This window comes from Magnolia sinica, chromosome 7 (assembly GCF_029962835.1).
Source record: "Magnolia sinica isolate HGM2019 chromosome 7, MsV1, whole genome shotgun sequence".
Lineage (NCBI taxonomy): Eukaryota > Viridiplantae > Streptophyta > Magnoliopsida > Magnoliales > Magnoliaceae > Magnolia > Magnolia sinica.
In genome coordinates this window covers 19,825,730-19,845,033 of record NC_080579.1, presented here as the reverse complement: position 1 = coordinate 19,845,033, position 19,304 = coordinate 19,825,730, and positions in this window count along the sequence as shown.

The following is a 19,304-nucleotide window of genomic DNA, read 5'->3' as shown; positions in this document are numbered from 1 at the left end:
AAGGTTATCCTTAGAACAACATCTGTATCAACCTCTCAATACTTGTGCATTTGAGGTTGCTATTTATTTCTGTTATTTGGGATTGATAAGTATTATCTTGTTCTAGTTCTTTCTTATTCCGCATTTAAAATTTAATTTGGCATAGTCCTATTCACCCCCCCCCCCCCCCCCCTTCTAGGACTTTTAGCTCGGCCCTTTTCAGTAAGTCATATTAAAGGCATACCAGCTCGATTAAGCATCTACAATGCATTGAGATTGTTAGAGGACTCCCGAAAAAGGTTGATCCAAGCCCTGTCCGACAGTGATGTTAAAGAAGCACTACTCATGGAAATAGAAAATGGGGAGCGCAAAGAGCAGGAGGATTACATGCAAGTAATTTCCTTTTCCAATGATGATTTGACATGTGATAAGGGGCACAGTAGGCCACTAATGATCGTAGGTCCTATTTGTGGTAAATAAGTAAAGCAAATAATGTTAGATAATGGGTCAGTAGTGAATCTATTACCATTAACAATGTTGAATAAGTTGGGATACCGTCGCTCTAATTTACGCCCTAGTGGAATGATGATACAGAGCTTCAACCAAGACGGACAACGTGCGCTTGGTAAGATCACAGTAACACTGGAAATAGGAGAGTTAACCACAAATGTTGTCTGCCATGTCATTAATGCAGTGACAACATATAACCTCCTTTTGGAAAGACCGTGGATGCATCAGTACAGCATTATACCCTCCACCCTACATCAGTGTTTTAAATACTGTAAAGATGGGATACAACATAAAGTAATGGCCAATGTGAGACCGTATACAGAAGGCGAAGCCTTCTTCGCTGATGCTAGTTACTATGATGGATTCGCCAGTAAAGAAGAAAAGGAGAATGATGAAAACAAAGCCCCAAGAAATCCTTATATGAAGGTGATAAGAAAAGAAACTGCAAAGGCAGAATCGTCTAGGATGACAGATACGAGAAAGAAATTTTACTTTGTACCCAAGCGCCTGAGACAACCGGGACAGCCTCCGTTGACGTTGTTATCGCCCGAACAGCTGGAGATCTTATAGTCAAACTACACGGTACCGTTACCGTATGCCAAAAGGAGCAAGCCATTTCTGGTCATTCCAAAAAGATTTCATGTCAAAACTAGCACAAAATACCCAAAACTGATCGAATTTTACTCCCCTTTGGAAGTAAAAGCAGAAGAAAGGGTTGATAACGACACGGGCTATGGAAGGTTGACACCCGAAGATCTTAAGAGGTACAACCCAGCTAGCAGGAAATCATGAAAAGTATGGGTTTTGATAGCAAAGAACCGACCGACCTAAATTATGGGAAAGGAATTCAGATTCCCATAGGGGTCAACCAGAGAAAGCGAGAGAAATTTTGAGGATTGGGGGCAGAATCTTCTGTGAATATGATTACAGTCGAGTCGGTAAGAGAAACAAATTCTAAAATAATCAAACACCCTGTAACAGCTCCAAAGCAGATAGAAGACGGGAGGCAACCTACAATTGACAGTTTGTGAGAAATAAATCTGGGAACAGAAGAAGAGCCGCGGAATACATTCATAAGCATCAGTCTCCTCGAACAGGAAGCCGATCAATATATCCAACTCTTGAAAGAGAACAAAGATGTATTCACTTGGACATATGCGGAAATGTCAGGCCTAGAACCATTGGTAGCAATGCATCAGCTAAATATCTCTAAATACAAGAGCTCGATCAAGTAAGTGCAAAGGCGATTCCATCTAGACCTAATTCCTCTTACAGAAGAAGAAATAAATAAGCTGATAAAAGTCGGGTTCATTAGAGAGGTTAAATATCCTAAATGGATATCGAATGTTGTCCCAGTAAAGAAGAAGAGAGGGCAGATTATAGTATGTCTTGATTTAAGGGATCTAAATAAAGCTTGCCCAAAAGACTATTTCTCATTACCGATAACTGAACTGTTGATTGACAGTACGATGAAGTATGCTGTCATGTCCTTTATGGACGGCTATGCCGGCTATAACTAGATAAGAATGGCTCCTGAAGATGAAGAAGCCACAACATTCAGAATTTCATTAGGAATTTATTACTATAAAGCCATGTCGTTCGGTCTCAAGAATGTTGTCGCAATGTATCAGAGAGCGATGCAGAACATCTTTCAGGACATGATGCATAAACATGTCGAATGTTACGTAAACAATTTGGTAGTCAGATCAAACGACCATCAAGAACACTGCGAGCATCTGACTTCAGTCTTCCAACGACTCAGAAAGAAACAGTTGAAGATGAATCCGGCTAAGTGCGCCTTCAAAGTGTCATCAGGAAGATTTCTCAGCTTTGTTATTAGACACAGAGGAATCGAAATTGACCGAGGAAAAGTCAAGGCCATCCAAGAAATGTCGCCACCGAAAAAGTTGAAAGAACTGAAAAGCCTGCAAGGGAAATTGGTGCACATTCGCCATTTTATCTCGAACTTGGCAGGAAGATGTCAACCATTTTCTCATCTGATGAAGAAAGGAACAGAATTTGTGTGGTACAAGTCCTGCCAAAATGCATTCTCTTCAATAAAAGAATTGTTGAAACAACCTCCAGTATTGGCAGCTCCTATGAAGGGTAAACCACTCATTTTATACATATCTGCAGCTGAAAATTCGTTGGGAGCTCTATTGGCACAGATGAATGAACACGGGAAAGAAATTGTGCTTTATTATCTGAGCAGAACTCTAATAGGTGCAGAGTGTAATTATTCTTCGATTGAGAAAATATGCTTGGCACTAATATATGCGGTGCAAAAACTGAGACATTACCGCCTCTCCCATGATATAATTTTGATCTCGTGAGCGGATCCCATAAAATTCTTAATGACAAGGTCGATGTTATCAGGAAGATTGACAAAATGGATGTTGTTACTTTCAGAATATACGATCATTTACGAGCCGGCGAAAGTAATTAAGGGGTAGGCAGTGGCATATTTCTTGGTGGCTCATCCCGTAGCGGACAGTGAAACCATCAGCGACGATTTCCCCGATGAACAGGTTATGATGATCAAGTCATAAAACCGGTGGCAAATGTATTTCAATGGCGCTTCCCGAGCATCAGAAGCGGGTGCCGGAGTGATATTTATTACTCCTCAGGGTAACTTGTTGCCTTATTCTTTCATGTTGGGTACTGCATGCACGAATAATGAAGCAGAATATAAGGCTCTCATCATCGGGATGGAGATAGCTCAAGAAATGAAGATAAAAACGCTACAGATCTTTGGGAACTCCAAGTTGATCATAAATCAACTGACAACTAAGTTCGAAATAAGAAAACAAGAGCTCCTACCATACTGTCGAAGAGCACAACAGTTGCTAAAGCGGTTCTATCATGTCAAAATCAAGCACATACCAAGATGCGAGAATGCAAGGGCGGACACTTTAGCTAGTCTGGCAGAAGCTTTATCTTAGCCGAACCGGAGTCTGCTCTAGGTAACAATTAAAAAAAAGATTTTTGGCATCATCAGAGATCATCAATGAAGCCGCTGAAATACTTCCTATATCATGTCTAAAGGTGACAATAGACGATTGGCGCAAGCGGATGAGAGTATACACACAGTGACATAATGAGAGTATGCGCACAGTGAGAGTATGCGCAGAATAGAGACTTGTGTTGTGCGGATTAAGAGGTTTACACGTGTGGAAGTCTATAAATACTCCAATTCTCCTTATGATTCATTCATAAGAAAAGCAAGATCAGAGCAGCAGGAGAGAATTCATACTTCGGGACAACTCAGGTATTCGAAGTACCTGTTGTGCGGTGCACAACTAGTGAGCCGCACAACCAGTGCAAGCGCACAACTAGTGGGCCGCACAACTAGTGTGGGCGCATAACTAATGAGCCGCAAAACCAGTCTGGACGCACAACAGCTCTGTTCATATCAAGGGTTCATTGTACAGACAGTCAGTTCAGATGATAATTATTTCCTGTTGAAAGATCAATGTATCTGCTCAGAAGCATGGAATCAATCAGAATGGATGTTATTCCAGCACAACAATATTCAGATTTGAAATGCCACAGAAATTAATATCAAACATTTAATATCTGTATTGGTTTATGTAAATGCTTTACTTTGGAATCAAAGGAGATAAAGGATGTAAACGAATTCTAGAATAGATAAATATTGTGATTGTTCTCTTTATTCTTCTTTTGTTAATTATCGAGTAGAATAAATTTCCCTAAATTAAATGCATTTGTTTCTTGTCGAAACAATGATATGTTGATCACCAGTCATGATATGTTAGTCACCCATCCAAGGTTGGATAGATTGTAATACTTTCACATTTCCATTTAAACACCCGCATCAAAAATTCGATAGCATCTCTTAATGTCTCTCCAGATATGTTGATCTTCTATTACATTTTGATGATAAATATCTAAGTAATATGAAGATATTTGACATCAAAAATGAAAAGGAAAAAACATATCCAATGAGAAATGAGGAGATGGAGCATGAAAAATGCGAGCTTAATAGTTCTAGAGGGGGGGTGAGTAGGACTATGCCAAATAAAAAGTTAAGGTACTAAAATAATAAATAAATCAGAATAAATCACAAATCTCAATAGCACTAGTATTGAAAAATTGATTTAAACTTAGTTCATAGGACAACCTTACACAAAAAAAATAAAGTTTTAGGTAGGACAACTTGATTTCACAAACATTTGTAAGGATCAAGACTTCAAACCAAGCAAGAGGTAATAAACCTATTGTAACACCCTGCATTTTCAAATGCTCGGGTGTTACCATGAAAAACTGATCAAGCATAAACTAGGCCTAATTAATTCACATGACCTAACTAACCACCTCAGATTTAGAGTAATCTTCATCAATAGATCGATCATCTAATCATATAGTGACAAGAACTAATACATTACATCCGTCCCAAAGGAGCTAGTAAATAACTAACTAACCAACCACTATTACTTAGGGTCCCTTATGACCATTAAATAGCAAATTTTAAACTGATCCAGCGATGGGATTATTGGGAATCAACTATATAAGGAAAAGGTTCGCATAGTGTGGCCCACCTGAGCCTTAGATATGGCCAACCTTCGACCAAGGGCCCCAGTTGTGGCCATCGAAGAGGATGGTCGGAGTAGATCTCTCACAGACATCACTGTGGGCCCCACACTCATAGCACGTGTGCACCTGAGACGTGCACTCGCCATGCACCGATCACGACATCGGGTCAAATAGCGTTTGACCCAATAAAATTTGTAAAAGAGAGAAATTCCTCTCTCGCCCAACCTTCCCGCCAACCCAAATTCAAAATGGACGATGCTCGTCCACCCAAACTGAGGCCCACCATCATGATCAGGACCGTCCATCTTGACTAGATGACAGATCTGACCGGGGCCATGACGACCGTGCGGGTCCATGTAGTCGTGCATGTGCCCCATCAGTGGCGCAACAGGAACGTGCAATGTCCCCTTCCAAAGAAGGAAACTAAGTGGCTGCCACATTGGCAATCTGAGGCAATAGCCGTCTTCAAATCCCAGCCATTCATAAAGAATGCATCTCAGCATTTCCTTCAATGCTTAAAAAGGGCGAACACTGACCGGGAGGTGAGAACGGGCGTGGGAGACATTTCTATTTCGGGAAAGTCTTGCTGGCGAAGTCCAGACCTCCCACAAAGCCACGTAGGGCAATCTCCACCGTCCCCTTTAGGGCAGTAACGTCTCTTCTAGGGAGGATTTCGCATCTTTTGAGAAGGCGCAATCGGCGAAGAATCTCAAAAGATGGATGAAACGGCGATGGATGGCGAGATTAACGGCCCCTGCAGCGATCAATGGTCTCATCCGAACCATTCAAATGAACCAGATCGTCCTAATAGGCCACGAACAAAAATCCACCATTATTAGCCACACCATCTTCTCCGATAGATCAAAATACCCACCAAAATGGTGTGGGCCCCATGGCAGATAGAACGTTACTTTTTCAGTGGGCCACGACAATAGAAATCCATCCCTCGTGATGGATGGACCCTATGCATTCAAGAAGTCAGAAAAGAACGCACGAGTTGGCCGCCAAATTTCCACCATTGGATGGACAACTCCAGCGTGCTTCACGGCCTATAAATAAGGGTCATTCGCCTTGGGATCTCCACCGAGCAATCAAGAGAAAAGAGAGGGAGATAAAGGGAAAATAGGAGAGGAAAAAGGTGAGTGAACTCGGTGTCGCACTACACCAAGTCGACCCGGTCAGTTCAGGTCGAGTTGGGTTAGTGCAGACCAGTATCACCCAGCTAAAGAGAAAGAAAGACAAAGAGAAGGGAAGGTGAGTGCGTTGTTGCACTCCCATCCGAGTACGAATCGAGTCGGACTGAGTTCGCAGGACTCAGGCCGTGTTCGAGTTAAGCCCAGGCACGGTGAACTCTGGTTGAGGGAAGGAAAGGAGGAAGGGAAGCAGAAGGAGACCGAGACGTTGGTCCGACTGCCAACGTTGTTGGAACATCAGGAGGGGCGTTAACCGAGCCACTACAGCAGCCGTGCATGGCACCAAGTCAACCCAACAGGCACCGAGAACGATTCAGGTAATGAAAAACACCTCACCTCGGTTAGATAGATGGACCAACCATCTGATAAAAGCCAGCAACAGCGGCTGGAACTGATGCCGATCACCTCTCCTGGCCATGGCAGCAGCTACCTAGAGTCATGGCCCAGACCCGACTCTTGCTAGCCAAATGCTACATGGCATGGCAAGATTATCTCAGACAGATGGGCCGAGTCTGAGTTGAATTCAGTGACAACAGATGGACTGAGTCTGAGTTGAACTCAGTTAGCAGCAGGAACTTGGCCGAGTCAGGACCAGACTCGATAAATGGGTCGTTGGACCCATTGGAACTGTAACCAATGCTGGCAGGATGATGAGCCAGCGATGGGGTTCCCTAGCTAATTTGGCTCAGCCCAACCCAGACCTTATATGGCTGATAATGAAGGGTCCAAGCCCTTCCCATTCATGCACTCCATCTCGCCATAGAGATGGCCTCAACTAAGCCACTTCGGTTGAGTCGACTTGGGTTTGAACTAATCCAGCAAACCCTCTATGTCAAGGCAAGGTGCAGTTGAACTATGACTTGAAATTATCAATCCAAATCATAGTAGATTTGCACAACAGGTAAGCCTAACCAAATCATTGGATGAGGAGTTCCAAATGAGTATAGTTGCTAATTCCATCCTAGCTACAAGACTTCTATCCCGACTCTTCACCAAATCAGATACGACAGAAAGATCGTGGTTGGGCCAAACTTCATTAAAACAACCTCTTAGGACAAGGAATAGCCTAGAGGCGAGATAACCTGTCACGAAATCTTGATCAAGCTATAGGGTTAGGTGATGACTTTTTCCCCTTAAGCTTTCCACTTCCTAATTAGTCTAAGGGACAGCTTTTGTTGAATTATAGTTGCTATCTTATAACTTGCGATTACTTACACTAATTATTGAATCTCAAGGGTTAGCTTACATTTGAATTACAATTGATAGCTTGTTACTTACATGTTATTTTCCATCTAAACTCCAATTGATGGCTTATATATTTGATTTATGATTTATTGTGATAGTTATGGACTTAATGATTAACATATATTTTGCATGTTGTAACCATACATTTTTATATGTCAATGAATTGTTGTAAGTCACTTGGAACTTATTTCACTACACCTAGTAGTGGAAAACTTTCACTTGTGTATGTGAGCCCACACTTAGGATGTAATGAGAAAGAATGTGTTAGAGATGGACCCTCGACTTGGAGGTTATTTGGAATGTGGAATACTAATGTGGGTCTACCATCCATAAGTTGTCTCACCTACATGGCCTTGGGAATGACTTCTTTATCGCTCTGATTTAATACTGCCCTACATAACCTCTTTACCATTTCGATTTAATATTTACTCCGTGCAACATTTTACCACTTTGATTTAAGTATTTGTCTCATGATTTGATATTTGCCCTACGTGGCTTCGATGGTTCATTCCTATATAACCATGCGATGGTAATTCCTACGTATTGAATTTGATTGGCCACTAGTCGATGGGCTTCCATTAAACATCCTAAGGCAAAAAATCTCATGAACTGGGGATAGTGGTACGGGATACTATGCCCAAGCTATCGGCCTACGCTGGGTGACAAGCCCCCCGTAGTGACCTTTGAGTTTAATTAAATTAGCTGGTTGTAATTGGAATAATAAAGGTTTAGCTAATCATACTTCCATAGCATATGATAATGATGAATGGCTAATTTTGGATGTTGTAGCATGTGCCCTTAGGTTTAGTAGGGTATCGTCTCGCTAGCTCTCAGACCATCGACTATCGACCCACGTATGTGATGTACGATGGCTTAGTCATTATGTTGTACGCGATGTACGCACATAATGTGCTACGCTGATGACCAGCCTCATACATCGGTGACGAGCCCAAGTCCGACTGGATGAGTATCCCCAGGTCGATGTGCATTCACGCATCCATGCATTTAAATAAAGCTGCATAATGTATTGTTTTAAATGCTTTGTTGTTTTTAATTATGCTTAGCTATGGCGGCGATGTGTAATTTTGTGGGGAATTCACACTGAGTTGGTCACTCATTCATCGAATATTCAACCATATAGAGAATGCAGGTTTAGGTGAAGATGACTACGGTGCAAGTCTCGATGTCATGGCAATAGGATTGGAGGAGGGATAGTACGAGGAGGAGCCACATCAGGAGGCGGCGGAATACTATGGACTTAATCATTAGTTGTAATATTTCTTTTCTAGTTTGTCTTAATACATTTGAAACTTATGAATTTTGTACTTAAGGTCCCCAGCTGAGTGGACCAAATTTATGATATTTTGGTAATATGATCGTTCGCTACGCTTGGTTTTACCTTATTGCACTCTGATTACGTTAAATTGTTAATCTCACACCTAGGTTTTTGGAAAGTGAGTCATATACTCGGGTTTCGAAAACCGGGGAGGGACACCTATCTATTACAATCATTCACCAATGCAGAAATAAAGTTACAATCATTCACCATAGATACAAAAATTAAACATTCACCATAACACTAAGAGTTATAGTGGTTTGGTGTGTACACCAACTATTCTCAAACAGCCACACCTCCTCTACTCCCAATAATCACAACCCACTTGATTTTGGTGTTCACTAAAAATAAGGTTTCCACATGTTCACCTTAAAACCTTACATAGTTGTGATTTTAAAGGGCTTATCACAAACAAAAATCCCACACTGAGATTTTATGGCTATCTCAGTCAAAACCAACACATGAGATTTTCTGGTTATCTCAAAGAAATGAAAATACAAATAATAGAATTGTACTTATCTTCTCATTGAAGATGTTTTTGATGTAGCCTGTAGAACCGCTTCACTTGAATTATAATGTTTAATGTCCGGTAACACAAACAAGGGTTTTAGGTTTTAGATTGATTTTAAATCAATTCAACCTAAAGGCTCCTTGTTTGAATTCCTCAATATCTTAAAGAAGAGCAATTACTCTCTTGAAAGAATAAGATTTATGAAAAGAGATCAAGGAATTAAAACAAAAAGTTATTTAAACAAAATATTAAAATACCATGCAATAGCTTAAAGATAGTGGGGACTTTTATCTCTCTTGGTGAAGGTTTTTCTTAGCTTGAATGAATAATTTCGGAATAAGAGAAGACCTCTATTTATAGTTAGAAATGATGTTGCTTCAACTCATCTAAGGTCTCCTTCGACTCGTCTAATGTTGAGGGTCAAATATTGCATATTGGACCCCAGTTATTACTTGGTTTATGAACATGATAATGCTTAATGTTCTATTTCAATCATATTTGTATTGCAAGGTGAATTTAAGAGCTTAGATTGAAAAAAATGTTAAAAGCATAGAATTAATGCTCAAAAATCACCAAAGTCAAGAAAGGAACTGATGAAACCAAGAATGAAGAATTTACATACTAAAGATCTAAGAAAACCAAGTCAAGAATGAAGAAAATCAGAGTTTTGAAGTGAAATTGTATAATCCTCGACTAATCCAGGCTTTGGCTCGACCAGTCCTGCGCAAGCTCGACCAGTCCTGAGCCCGGCTCAACCGGTCGAGGGTCAACAAGTCGAGGTGCCTTAACTCGAATCCATCAAGTAAAATAATTCATTCTCAACTAATCGAGAGTGTCCCACGATCGGTCGAGGGTGTTCCATGACCGGTCGAGGACAACTCTCGACCAGTCGAGCATTATTCAAAACTTATACGGACTGCATAAATTTGAGGTGATTTCCAGAAATCTCCACTCGGTGCGAAAGGTTAAGGCCTAAAACTATAAATAAGGGTCCTTAAGGCATCCCTAAGCATTATCTAACGTTGGAGGAGTGGAGAAAAAGTGTGGAGAAGCCGTCACCAAGTGTTTTTCTTCCCTTTCCTTAGTTGTTTTTATACTTTTATTAAGAGATTCTAGTTCAATCATGTCTATGGTTGGTTAAACCTCTTAGCTAGGGCTAAGAGGTGAAGCTTGTAGTGTGATGGGATGTTTTCTATTACTTTGATTCTAGTTTGATTATAAGAAATACTTTTAGTTTTTAATGGTTTGTTGTGACTTAAATTACAATAGATTTGTGATAGCTTTGAGTATGTTCTTTTCATGTATTGAGATTGTGAAATTAAGAAATCCCGTTGTTCACCATCATCCCATGGGCATGGTTGGGTGATGGAATCTTACCTAATCTTTCCAATTCTCTTATGATTGGTTGTGGGATTGGTAAATCCTGTTGTTTGCCTTGTCTCCTGGGCATGATTTTGTGATGGAATCACTTCCAGTTCTCACACCTTTCATCCATTGAGAATTAGGTCAACGGAAGTTCAGATTTGATTTTGCTGAGATATCTTCCAATTGGATAAGATAGGACTCTGATTCCAATTGTGTCCTTGAATCAAGCATAGATCTCCCTAATCTCTACAAGTGGATCCTTGGAAACCCTAGTTACCACCTTTGAATTTGTTAGTTTTAATCACTTTACTCACAATTACTCTTTCAATTAATTCAGATTTAGATTCACATCTTCTTCTTATTTCTAGTTCTAGTTGCTTTCAGAAAATACATGAGATTAGTCCCCGTGGATTCGATCTTGGTCTCACCAAGATTATTACTACATCGCAGCCCTATACTTGGGGTTATGAACATCTAAGATCTAACAAATTTTCAAATTTTGGGCGCAATCGGATAAAACTGTTCTTCGACTAGTCGAAGGCCATGCTCGACTAGTCGAGGGCGCTTCTTGACTGGTCGAGGGAGCCAAAATATGGTTGTTAGACTTCAAGTCGAGCAACCCACGATCGGTCGAAGGTCCCTCTTTGATTGGTCGAGCAATCTACTCAACAGGTCAAGAAAGCATCAGAAATATCCATTTTTTGGATTTTGAACTTATACTAATCAAAAATTTCTTGGACTGGTCAAGCCGTAGCTTAGACTAGTCGAACCTAAGCCTAGACTAGTCGAAGTTAAGCCTATATAAAGTATAAAAACCCATATATGATTATGCTTTAAAAGGACCTAAGTCTAAGGTCTTTCTAGGGTTTATTATACCTAAAAAGACTGAACATTGAAGTAGCTTGAACTTCTTAGAACTTATTCTTAAATCTTTAATAGAGCTTGAAGTAGGAGTTTGAACTTTACTAGTCTTTAGTAAAACTTGAACTTTCTTCGTTCATCTTGATTCTCTTGAAGGTGAACTTTTCATCTTGAATCTCTTGAAGGTGAACTTTCCATCTTCTTGATTCTCTTGAAGGTGAACTTTCCATCTTGATTTGCATTGTGTGAACCATATCATAAGCTGTTTTGTGTCATTAAAATTTGACAAATAAGAGTGTGCTTTATACATCATAGCACTTACAATCTCCCCCTTTGCCAAATTCATGACCAAACACTTGTCATAACAACATCCATACTGTCAGCTTGATTTCCGTGTTTGTAGAAGATGCAGCTCTATTGAATTAGCAAAATTTACTCCCCCTCAATGTGAGATTATCCTGTGTTATAACAAATAATACATTTCCAATACAAAACTCCCAACAACCATCCATATATCAATATATCAAAATTCAATATAATGCATAACTCATTAAATCTACTTATTAAATTAGAAATCTTTCCCCCTTTTTGTCACAAAATGACAAAGGGAAGAATACTCATGTGATTAAAATCAATAAATCACAACAGAAATAGTAGACCAATAAGAGGAAAATGCAAAGAGAATGGTAATTAAGAGTTAACATAAAGTCATCAATAAGGATATAAGATAGGAGTTTGAGAGAGTTATCATCCAACACACATAGTATAAAGTTATACAATCTAAGCATAAAATAAAATGACATCAACCTAATCAAATCTAGAAGATGAGGATGGAGGAGTTATAGAAGGGTCAATCTAGTGAAGTCCTCTAGTAATGCGATGAAAGTATTTACGCATATATTTCATGGAAGATTTATGACTTTCAACCAGATTGTCCTGTAATACCTTCAACTCAACAACCTTTTCTTCTAAAGACATAAGTCGATCATCAACCTGAGATGGTTGATACTCAGGATTAGCTTCATCATCTGATTTTAGCTCTGCAAAGATATCATCCATAGATCTGTCCTCAGGTAATGGTGCTTCTGCCTCTTCTTCTTCATCCTCATCTCTCTGGCCAGGAAGATATGTCAGGTTCATTTTGCGAATATTCATGTTATCAAAAGGTAGGACTGCCTCAGGTGCCTCAGTCGATGGAATGACAAAGTTGCAATGGATAGCAAGAGTTGTCATGAGATATGGAAATGCTATGGAACCATGACCCGGATGAATACGAAATTGGATAATCAAGTAGCAAATCAATGAAGGAAGATAGATACGAATGCCAGAAGCAATGGCGTGAAGGACACGAGCCATAAAGGGAGTAAGTTCAGACCTATTCCCAAAATGAGGATACATATTTGATGTAAAAATACGATGAAGGACCCTGAATCTTGGAATCATCTGGGTGGCACGGAGAGCATTACCAGAACTCCATTCGACATTAAATCGATATAGTTTATGGGTAATATCCCGATGCTCAGATTCAAACATTCTATCAGTAATTAGGGCAATGGGTATGCCTTCATCATTCACACTCACATCAAGTAAACTTGAGATTAGGTGTCTATCAACCAAAATTGTCCCTTCTCTAAAATTAATAGACAATGTAAGGTTATCAAGAGGCAGTTCTCCTATTGATGCATACATCCCTCGAGCTATGGAGCGGTATGCCGTTCCGCCTTAACCCAGAATATTTTTCTAACCAATGGCAGACGGAATGGGCATGAGTTTGAATGGAGAAATGTGATCAATATTCATAGTTCTTTCTATGATAATATCTCTAATGCGGAGATCCCTTATATGCTCTGAATCTTCTTCGAGAGCTCTCAGGGTTCTTACCCCAATTGGAGTCGTCTGAGAGGAGGAGCCGTTAAGGCTCTTGCGTGTAGCCTTCCTCTTAGACTGATGCTCTACGTAGAGTTTGCAAAAGAAGATATTAAAGATGGGTTTATATTAAATCATATTTTTGCACTAAAACTCTCTATGGAAAGGATGTAAATATCAAATCAATCACAAAATGAAGAATAACTAGCAACAAGGAATCCAAATCTAGAAAGAAATAAAAAATAAACCACTTACAAAAACTCTATGGAGATGGGTTCGGTGAGTCGAGCAAAGGCTAGACAAGGAAGAAGAGTGAAATGAGGAAGAAAAAGGGGTTTTTCCTCTTTTAAGAGGCCCACCCGCACACTTCGACCGGTCAAGTACGATCCTCGACCCGTCGAAGCTCGACTGGTCGTGCAGCTAGAAATTTTCAAATATATTTTTAAAAAAAATTAAATTTATATGTTTTGCATTTTTTTAACTTATAAACATACAAATAATAAAAATGCATAAACAACATGATTTAATTAATTAAAAGTGCACAGATCAATATCATGTTTTAATTTAGAAAATCTATTCCTGTCAAGCGGTTTGGTCATAATGTTCGTAAGCTGCATTTCCGTTTGAATGTATTATAATGAAATGATCTTGTCCTCAATTAATTCTCGAGTGTAATGATATCGAATGTCGATATGTTTTATACGAGAATGTTGAATGGAATTTTTTGAAATATTAATAGCGCTTGAGTTATCACAATATAGTATCATCGTATCTTGCGCAATCTCGTAATTAGCTAACATCCTTTTCATCTAGATTAACTGGGTGCTAGCATTGCCAGCTACAATATATTTAGCTTCAACAGTTGAAAGGGATATTGAATTTTGTTTCTTGCTAAGCCAGGAAACTAGACAATTCCCTACGTAGAAACATCCACCACTGGTAGATTTTCAATCGTCGATGTTTTCTGTCCAGTCAGCATCGATATATCCAGCAAGTTGTACATTTGTATCATGTGGATACCATAGACCGAAATTAGTTGTACTTGTGACATATCGAATTATTCGTTTAACAGCAATTAGATGAGATTCCTTAGGATCAGACTAATATCTAGCACATATTCCAACGCTAAAAGCAGTATCAGGTCTGCTAGCAGTTAAGTATAGAAGACTACCAATCATGCTTGATATAAACGAGAGTCTATTCTTTTACCTATTTCATCCTTAAAAAATTTGAGAGTTGTACTCATAGGAGTATCAAACTTTTTACCGTTCTCGAATCCAAATTTCTTTACCAAATTTAAAACATATTTAGTTTGAGAAATGAAAATACCATTTTCCTGTTGTTTTACTTGTAAACCAAGAAAGTAATTTAATTCTCCAACCATACTTATTTCAAACTTGGATTTCATCAAATCTGCAAACTCAATAGACAAGTTAGTGCTTGTAGATCCATAAATAACATCATCAACGTAAATCTATACAATTAATATACGTTCATTATATTTTTTGACAAATAAAGTTTTATCAACGCTTCCCATGATAAAGTTGTGACTAGAAAAAATTTTGTCAACTTTTCGTACCATGCCTTGGGAGCTTATTTTAATACAAAAGTGCCATATTAAGACGATATACATGATCTGAGAGTTTAGGGTCCTCAAAACCCTTAGGTTGTTCAACATATACCTCTTCATGTAAATCATTGTTTAGAAACGCACTTTTAACATCCATTTGATATATCTTGAATTTTTTATAGCAAGCAATTGATATAAATTATCTAATGGATTTAAGGCATGCAACTGGTGCAAAGGTTTCATTGTAATCAATTCCTTCTATCTGAGTGTAGCCTTGTACAGCCAGTCTAGCCTTGTTGCTAATGATATTTCCCATTTCATCAGATTTGTTCTTAAAAATTCATTTGGTTCCGATTATATGTTTATCAAAAGGTCTGGGAACCAAATACCAAACATCATTTCTAACAAATTGATTTAACTCTTCTTGCATAGCCAAAATCCAACTTTCATCAACAAGTGCTTCATTTACATTTATCGGTTCAATTTGGGAAGTGAAGCAGACATAGTTACATATATTCTCTAACTATTTTCTTGTCTGAATACCAGTACAAGGGTTACCTAATATCTGATTAGTCGGATGGTCTTTGACTAATCTTAATTTAGAATTATCTGATTTAGATGAAGAGTCAGGTTTGTCGATAATGTTGACTTCATCATCATCTTGACTTGGTGTGGGTGTAATCAGGTGATCGTCAATTACAACGTTAATCGATTCCTAAATCACTCATATTCTTTTATTAAGAACACGATATGCTCGATTATTCAGAGCATAACCCAAGAATATTCCCTCATCACTCTTTGCTTCAAACTTACCTAAATCTTCCCGGCCACGTAAAATGTAACATTTTCTTCTAAAAGTTTGAAAGTATTTAACAGTTGGCTTCTTAGTAAACCATAGCTCATAGGCTATTTTATCTTTTGCTTTTCTAACATATACACGATTTATAATGTAGCAAGTAGTATTAACAGCTTCAGCCCATAAAGTTTTCGGTAAATTCATGCTATTTAGCATTACATCGACCATTTCCTGTAACACTCTGTTCTTTCTTTCAACAACCTCATTCTGTTGAGGTGTTTTAGAAGCTGAGAATTCATGTGATATACCATGGTCTGTACAATACTTCTCAAAACTGTTATTTTCAAACTCAGTACCATGATCACTTCTGATCTTGGTCACATGTACTTCTTTTTCAGTCTAAATTCGTTTTAGAATTCTTCTAACTTCATCAAGAGTTTCAGATTTTTCTCTCAAAAAGGCTACCCAAGTATATCTAGTAAAATCATCTACAATAACCAGAAAATACTTCTTTCCACATCTACTCTTCGTTCTCATTGGTCTTACCAAATCCATATGGAGTAGTTCAAGAGGTTTAATGTGGCTAAGGAGTTCACTTTCTTGTGACTACTCCTGATTTGCTTGCCAATCTGACATGCGCCACAATTCTTTTCTAGCTTTTTTAATTTCGGTAAGCCACGAATATGATCTCTCTTACTTAAGCTATAAAGATCTCTAAAGTTGACATGTCCAATATGTTTATGCCATAGTTCTATTTCGTCTGTTTGGACCATGTAACATGAAAAATTAAAAAAACATGAGTTATTAATAATATAGCAATTCTTAGAAGTTCTACGACCATTTAATGTCACACTTCCCTTCTCATTTGATATCTCACATCCGTGATTTGTAAATTTCACGTTATTTTGGTTATCGCAGATTTGAGATATACTTAGGAGGTTATATTTTAGACCTTCAACATATAGTACATTCTCAAAGGGAGGGAGATTAGAGAGTTGAATAGTACATTGGCCTATAATTCTGCAATTGCTTCCATCATTAAAAGTAACTGAGCCGTCGTTTACTTCTTTGAAGTTGGTGGATATTTCTTTGTCACCTGTCATATGTCTTGAACATCCACTGTCCAGGTACCATTTTAAATGGCTAGTGGCTTTGAAAGCTATGTAGGCAACAAGACATGTAACCTTTGGAACCCATTTCAATATGGTTCTAGGTTTAGGAATTTTATTGGATTTTCTCCATTTTTGGGAGTTGGAATTACTCCACTAATTATTAACTCTAATTCCATTTGAGTTAGATTTAAGAAGTTCTTTGAGTAAGTCCACTATTTTTTCAGCCAAAGGGGGTTTATTAAATCTTTAATTTCTGTAGCTGATAGTATTAGAATTAATCTTAAAAACTTGAAAAGGTTTTGGATTTTTAAAATCATTTCGACCAAAATTTCTCAAGTTCTTACCTTTAGAGTTTGAGGATTCTCCTTTTACAAATATAGGAGATGCATTTTTATTTTTCAGTGCACTATCTTTGATATAGCCCAGACCCGATTTATCGTCATATTTTCTAGAAGCGATTAATAGGTTTTCCAACTTAGGGTCTCCATGGGCATATCTCCAAGTATCCTTAGAACTCAAAAGAGAAGAAACTTCGAGTTTTAGATTCTCATTGTCAATTCTAAGTTTTTCTAACTCTGAAGTTTTGAAATTTAAATCAAGTTTTGTTTTTTCAAAACAATAAAAAAGATGAGATTTTTTCTAAATATTATTTTCAAGTTCTTCTTTTAGTTTAAGATATTTTTCCCTTTGAATTTTTAGTTTGATAGCAATTTTGCAACTTTCCCTATATAAGGTATTGTAGGCGTCTTGAAGATCATCTTCATTCTCATTTTCAGGGTCACTCCTGAGATTATCATAATCAGATAAGTTACAGCTATCTGAGGAGGTGATTCTAGCTATAGTTATCAGGGCTTTTAATTCATTTGAATTTTCTTATTCTGATTCGTCTGACTCGGAAGAACTTTCAGATCCGGATGATTCATCCCAAGTAGCTATTATGCCCTTTCTTTTTTATCTATCCCTTTTAGGACATTTATTCGTCAAATGCCCGTATTCATGGCAGTTGAAACATTTACTGTCTTTTACAAATTTTAGGATTTAGATTTTCCTTTTCTTTTGTCAGATGGTTTTTAAAAATCAGATCTTTTCTTGTTTTTGAAAATTCTATAAAATTTCTTAGCAAGTAAAGCTATATCATCTTCGGTATCTTCAACATCGGAATTAACACAATTATCTTTTGAAACAGATTTAGATGATTTAAGAGCAATGGACTTACCTTTAGAAGCTTTAAAATTTAACTCATACATTTGGAGAGAACCAACTAACTCATCAACCTTTATTTGATCAGTATCTCTTAATTCCTGAATGGCGGTTACTTTGGAATTGAATCTCTAAGAAGGAGATCTCAGTATTTTAGCATAGACCTTACTTTCTGGGATTCCATCTCATAAACCCCATATGGAATTTACTATATCATTCAATTTCATATAGAAGTCCATGAAAGTTTCATTTTCTTCCATACGAATTTCTTCAAATTTTATAGTGAAGATTTGAACTTTAGATTTCTTAACTATAGTAGTTCCTTCTTGTGTCATTACAAGAATATCACAAGCTTGTTTTGTTGTATCACATGAAATGATTCTTTTGAATTCATCAGGTGATAGAGAACAAGTTATGCCATTTAAGGCATTAGCATTTGCAATACTTTCACTTTTCTGATATGTAATCCATAAATAGAATGCAGTTTCTTTCATAGATTTAGTTCCATCACTGCCTATAACTTCAGACATAGGAGGTTTCCATTTGGTTATAGTGGCTTGCCACAAGCGTTCATCTAAGGATTTTAGAAAACTCCTCATTATGGCTTTCCAGTATGCATAATTAGAGCCATCAAAATGTGATGGCCTGGTAATAGACAAGTTATCGAAATTTGACATAATGAAAGCTCTAGATCTTTAAACTCAAGGAACTTAATCTAAAAATATGAGCAACTTAGCTCTGATACCACTTGAAAAAAGCAAGCTTAATAATCCTAGAGGGGGGGTGAATAGGACTATGACAAATAAAAACTTAAAATACTGAAATAGTAAATAAATCAGAATAAATCACAAATCTTAATAGCACTAGTATTGAAAAATTGATTCAAACTTACTTCGTAGGACAACCTTACACCAAAAAACAAAATTTTAAGTATAACAACCTGATTTCACGAACGTTTGTAAGGATCAAGACTTCAAACCATGTAAGAGATAATAAACCTATTGAAAAGGCCGAGCTAAACATCCTAAAGGGGAAGGGGGTGAATAGGACTATGCCAAATTAAAAAAATAAATGCAGAATATAAAGATAGATATAGCACAATCAAATAATAAAGAAGCGCAAGTAAATAGCAACCTCAAATGCACTAGTCTTGAGAGGTTGATACAAACTTAGTTCTAAGGACAACCTAACATCAAAAACTAAAGG